Source organism: Rhodnius prolixus, unplaced genomic scaffold, assembly GCF_049639745.1.
Source record: "Rhodnius prolixus isolate KJV_2025 unplaced genomic scaffold, Rpr scaffold_8, whole genome shotgun sequence".
NCBI lineage: Eukaryota > Metazoa > Arthropoda > Insecta > Hemiptera > Reduviidae > Rhodnius > Rhodnius prolixus.
Genome location: NW_027411593.1, coordinates 5075617 through 5082141, shown reverse-complemented (window position 1 = coordinate 5082141; position 6525 = coordinate 5075617).

Here is a 6525-nt window from a genome sequence, read left to right as displayed (position 1 = left end):
TGCCTAAAGCATTCTCACAATAGTCATCTTGTAATCGTGGTCCATTAACTTTTCACAATAATCATCTCTATTTCCGCTGGCTGTTACTTTCTTTTTCTACGCTCTACGTCAGCTTGCTTCCCTATAATCCTTCCTCGGTTCCAAGGATTTTCCCTTAAACTTTCTCACAACTTTTATTTAAAGCGTTTTCGAGAAAAATTGAATTAAGGATCATTTCCTGGATGGGAGGTGGTTATTCATTATTTTCTAAATTTCTGTTACAGTGTGATGTACCGTTTTAGGTCTAATATTATGTTGAAGGAGTGACACGTCTTCTTGTTTGTTACAGTAAGAGAAAGAGAATAACAAAGCTTCTTGGTCCTACACACACACCTATGGACAAACAACTAACCAATAGAGTATTCGGCTCGCCAATTCATATTTATGAGTACATCAGGGGCAGCTATTCCGAAATGTATTTTTCAGAATTACATCCAGCGATATAAACAAAACAAAAAAGGGAAGCAATCTTGGAAGTGTTGACCGTCGCAACATAAATCCATCATCTTTGCACGCCTCCAGCTCCTGGAACCCCCTCATTTTTTTTCACTTCCATATCCAGCCATATTTTGACCATTAAGTTGCCCTCTCTACCAGCCAGCGAGCCGCTCTCAATGTGGAGGCCCCTTTGGGGAATATAAAAAGACTTGCCATGCATTTTACAAGCAGCATGTTTCTCTTTTACATCCCTACCTGTACCGTATATATATATATATATATATATATATATATATATATATATATATATATATATATTCTTCATGCTATGAATTATGTACAGATTCAGGAGCCCTATAGCTTTACATCTTCGACTCCTTTTTTCCCTCTTTACTTGGTAGCAAATGTTCCGAATCTGAGATTTCAATACCATCATTTTTGTAGGCCAAGCTGAATGATTAATGCAACTGAATGATAAAAGGGATATCACATTCTTCTTATCAATATTTCTCCTTTATATTTTTATGTATTACTTGCTTATAAAAAGAATATAATATGCTGGGCGCTTTCTATTTTCTCAAACTTCCTAAAAATAAATAATTCGCAGCATCATGTCCCAATCTTTGCATTTGATACTCTCAAATTCATTTTCCAAGAAGTTTGCCTTGCCAGCTCCCACTAAAATTATTTCTAAAAAAAATTCTGTAAGATTTTCTTAAAAATTGGTTTAATCATAGTCACTTGTAGGTCTATGGCTTTTTCTTTAAACATTTTCACTAAGGGCAAAGCGTTTATTATACTTTTCTTTTTCTTATTTTTTACTTTAAGAAGAAAAACGAAATACAGCCAGCATCGTCTAGGTGCTTATCACAAGAATATTACTCACTCTCCATTCTTACTTATAAATACATTCGCTTCACACATTCTTCCCTCTACTACATACAACTATTTAAATAAACTACAGCTAATGGATGGATCAGTACTCTACATTCCTGCCATCCTTATAGCTTAACCGAAATTAAAATCACGTAATCCTTCTCTAATCTTTTTCTTCCATTCATTCTAATCGGCTATAACTTTTAAATACATTCATATTTCATTGCTAGCTCTGCTATAGATTTAAGCATATAGATGTTGTTGGAGAATATTATGTCTTCGTAGCGAAATGGTGCATCTAAATACCTGTATATGTCGTCAAACATTCGTTTCCTTTCTACTACATAACGTGGACATATTATTATAAGTTTGAAATCATTCAATAAGTCACCAAACATTTTACTGTTACATACTTTAATGTAAGGGCAAACCTCTAGAAAAAATATAAATATTTTTCTTTACCACTTTCACAAGAAGTAGGATCAGTTTTTCCTTAAAAATTCTATTTCATTGTAATGGACGGTCTTATAACCTGAATAGCATTAATAGATTAAAAGCATTGTGCGACTGCAGTGAACGTGTTAAGTTTTTTAAAGTCAATTAACATTAAATAGAAGTTCCAAAATTGAAGGGAAAAAGTTTTAACTTCTTAGAACCTTGAAAATTTGGAGGAAAGAAAGTCGTATGACTGCTAAACACCAGTTTTGTTTCATTTTCCCAACTCCCATTTTCCATTATTACGTGAGAATGAATGGCTGAGCAAGCAACGACGCCCACGCTTATATTAAACAATGATGTGGTAATAATTTTTTAGAGCGGTTTTAATTAAGGGCTATAATTAAAATTGGTGGTAAAGACTCTGGATGGGAGTGCTAAAGAGAAGGAGAGTAGCGTTCCCAAGGGAAGCTAGAGAAGAGAAGTTGGGTATTACACCCTCACTGCAAACCATCTAAGAAGAGATCAAGAAGATGCTTTAGAGTGGAGAATGGTGGTGCACTTATATAACATTCAGTATATAAGCAGTAAGGAGATGCTGCTGGATGCACTCTACACCAACTGCTACACACACACACACACAAACACATAAGCAGGCTGGAATTAATTTCATTGTAAAGTTTTGTCTGTTGTGAGAGTACACTGAGGAGATGGTAATTACACTTGACAGGTCATGTGCGCCTATAGCCCCAAAACTTGTCAGTACTTCATATAATATATAGGGTTCCTCATTAGCCGCTCCCCTAACACCGCCAATGTCTCGGCTCACACAAACACACCCAATATTACCACACTCTCCTATTTCCATTTTACCCAAAACATTCATAGTTCAATTATCACACTTCAGTTCATGTATTTCACAACATTTATTGTATCTGTCAAAACAATAAATGGAATCATCTTTCATTTCTTTCACATTTCAGTTTATTTTTTAATCTGAAAAAGTGTGAAATTTAGAACATTTCCAAAGACTCTGTGGTTCAAAACTGTAGTTGAACAGAACATACAATAAGTTAAGAGAATATAGTAACTAAGTGTAGTAGGTGTGAAAATAGAGAGCTAGTGTCAGATGTTCCTGAATCTACAACAGTATTAATTATCATTAGCTGTTGTAAATTAACCCAATTGAAGATGAGGTCTACCACATTTAATAGAGTTGCCACATGTCTGCTCTAATTATCTCATTACCAGGGAATCATTAATAGAATGTTTTAATTATTTATTGATCTAACAACCATGACATTTACATAAAATTAAGCTACAGATGAATATGAGTTAAATTATTATTAACTATTTTATTTTTTTAATAGAAAGATGGTTTATGTAGAAAATAAAATGATTGATCACAACAAACATAAACGCACTATTAAAAAAAAAAAACATAATTAGGAAATGATACTTTTTTGTTACTATAATTTTATGGACAATTTATTAGTCAGGGCAAGATAACGCATTATTTAAAAAAAACAATCATTACCATAAAATTATACTTTTTTTTGTAATTTCAAACAACAGTATTGTCACGTAAGGGTGATGGAGACTAAACTAGTAAAAATCCTAGGAATCTGCCATCTACGTTAGGGCCAAACTACATTCGACGAAACTTCTGAGTGAAGAGATAGTTATTTAGAGCCAGCATAAGCATAAAAGTTCTCTATTGAAACGACTGATCAATGAAAATGATTCAAATCCAAGCTATCCCGTCGAGCCTTGAATCTAATACGTAATAAATAAACAGGGTGGATCGTCGGTAGAATTGAAAAAATAGTACTAGAAGAAAAAGCTTTAGACTAATAAGTAAACGTAAACTGGAACCAAATCTGATGTAAAGAACACTCACCTGACTTTCTCTCGCTGCTATTCTCAAGGTTATAACTCAATTTTTTTAATGTAATATGTAATTCTTATCAAAATTCCACTATTTTTAAACTGTCCATTGCATTGAAATGCAACTCTTAAAAGAAGCCTATTCTAAAACCTCCTCAAACACTGTTCTGTTTAGAGAAAATCTAAAAAAGTAAACATTGCATTAGGTTAAGAAGTATTTCTGGAAGAGGAATTAGCTTGAGACTTGATTTAAGCTACTCATCTCCTTAGCAGTATTTGACTTGGGAACGTAAATTACACAAACATGACACTTTAGAGAGACTCTACTCAGAACTTTTTGTAAAAAAAAAAAACACTATTTTTTTTTTTTAGCTCAAGGAACTCTATAGGATATTCCCGGTGAAAATTCAATGACTTCTCCTCCTTAATAGGGTAACAGGAACTAAAGTGTAAAGAGATGAAAACTTAACAATTGTAATTTATCAAGAGGCGAGAAGAATGCCTCTTTGTACCAATTGTCTTTATTTAATACTAATGTGCTGGGCGGTGAGTCCTGTAAAGCCGAAAGTTGACTGCCAGAAGTTATATTTGGGAAAGGTAACACTACTGTTTTCCAAGTTTGATGAGCGGTAAGTCAACTAGTAAATATATTTAACAGAGAATGTCAGACTACCCTACAGACTCACACGGGGGGCAGTTTATGGCCGCCTCCATGCACAGTATAGCCAGCCCAACCATCACAAGCCCCCCCCCCCCCATACACAAACAGAGCACTGATACCCAAACACAGTGACACTTTTAAAACACACTACACTTCCTTTTCTATAATGCAATTAAAATGGACGAATGTAAAAACATAGAAACGACTGCAGCAATGCGCGCTCTTTCTCCACCAGGTTACATGAGAACCTACTCTCAGCTGATAAATATTGCCAGTTGACATCTACTTTTATCAACTTCTCTGGTTGTTACCAGCCAGTGTTTGTTTTACCGGCCTGGTTTTTGTGTCCCTATTAACACATCCCACGGTGGTGTTTTATTCTAGAATGGAAGGGGTTTAGGGCTTGCTCAAACATCACGCCCGGCTCCAAAATCGTAGCGCTCCCTATCTGCATCATTGAACAGCTACCTCTTCCCCCAAACGCTTTCCTCTCTGGGCATTTAGTTTTAACCCCTTTATTTTCTGGTTTTATATACGATGAGTACAAATCAATAGAGCATGTAGCAGGGTACCAAAAAGACAAAACGATGGCGATTAAGCCATCTATCGCTCACCAAGTTCTAACTGAGTATTGCTCTGTTTGTTAAGTCGATCTTTAACGAAAGTGATAAATTTTGGAAACTTTTTAGTGAAGACACTTGAAGTAAAAATTAGTTTATGAAGATAAGTTCTGATACAGTCATTTAAAGAGCCTCTACAGACAATGTTTCAGCTACTCAGACGAATAATGTAAGTATGAATCAAACCGAATTATAAACTTAACCGAAGTAGGAACATTCGAGATACCGGGATGTTAGCAGAAGCTTGAGTCCAATATGACGGTTGCACCGAGATATATAGAATAGAAAATAAATTTATTATCCTGGGACTATTGAACCCTTAGAATAAATACAGGTACAATTGGAGACCCTAATGGTTTGGCCTGTATTTTAGATTTTTGTGTAGAAAAAATAAGCAAGTATTTACAAAAATAAGAATTAAAATTAAGGAAATAAATGCATTCAATTATTATTTCGGAGGAAGCTGGATAGAAAGAAGATAATTGAACAGTAGGGATTTAAAGAGTAGAATAGATGAAGGTAAGGAGTTCCAGAGAGAGGTAGCGCGTATTAAAAAGGATATGTCGAAGGATGAAGTACGATGTGAGGGAATGTAGTGATCAGAGGAACGAGATATAGTATTACGGGTATGGATCGAGGATTTGGAACTTGAGGAGTTGGAAATATAAGATGGACTGTTGAGATTGGATGGATGACTTGGAAAAAGAATGAAGTCAAAATAATACTGGCGGAATAAAGTCTCCCAGAATGAGTTCTCCAAGAACTAAGAACTTAGCTCCTATGAACAGTCAATACATGACATTCTTATACAGACCACTAATATTGCAGTTCGATACCTCTAAGTTTGGCTTTTCTAAAACAATGTCAACTATTCTCTGACATTCTTCGCAAAAGTCGCTAAAGAATATGCTGTGTACATTCCTACATCCATTAGAATAGACATGGGACATAATTCTTGCTCCTCTGTCTATCAGAACTTATTTCACCTCCAACAAAAAGGGCAACCCCAGCCAGTTGTTAATTCACCCCAGGAGTTAACTTCAAACTACAAATTTGCAATACCTTTTTCCAAATATAATGCCAAATTTTCCCAATATTAATGTAACGTAACCAAACCTTTTGAACCCTACATGTTGAGATCCCAGTTTTGTTCACCAGGTACATCGTGACCTAGATATCCCTTTTCAGCCAATCTCCTATCCCAGAGCATTTACTCTGTATGAAGTTTTCCTACCTTACCTAACCCGCTCCTTCCCAATAAAGTTCCATGCTTTGACGCACTTATATCCTCGGCAAAGTAAACAAAAATTTTATTGTTTTTTGACCAAACCTTCGGACATAAAAAAGGTTTTAGTTTCCAAGTGGTCGAAAATAAAAAGGTATTATTATTATACATGAGGTTTTTGTTTTTTTGGGGACAAATCCAGAATTGGAGTGGATTCCAGGATGGATTACCCACCTTAATTAGATGAGAAAACTGATGTTCTACGGTGGAGTAATTTCATCCTTTAAGACTAACCTTCTTCTGCTTCCATAACAGAAGGATGACTAGATCTTTGAGCGAGAGAA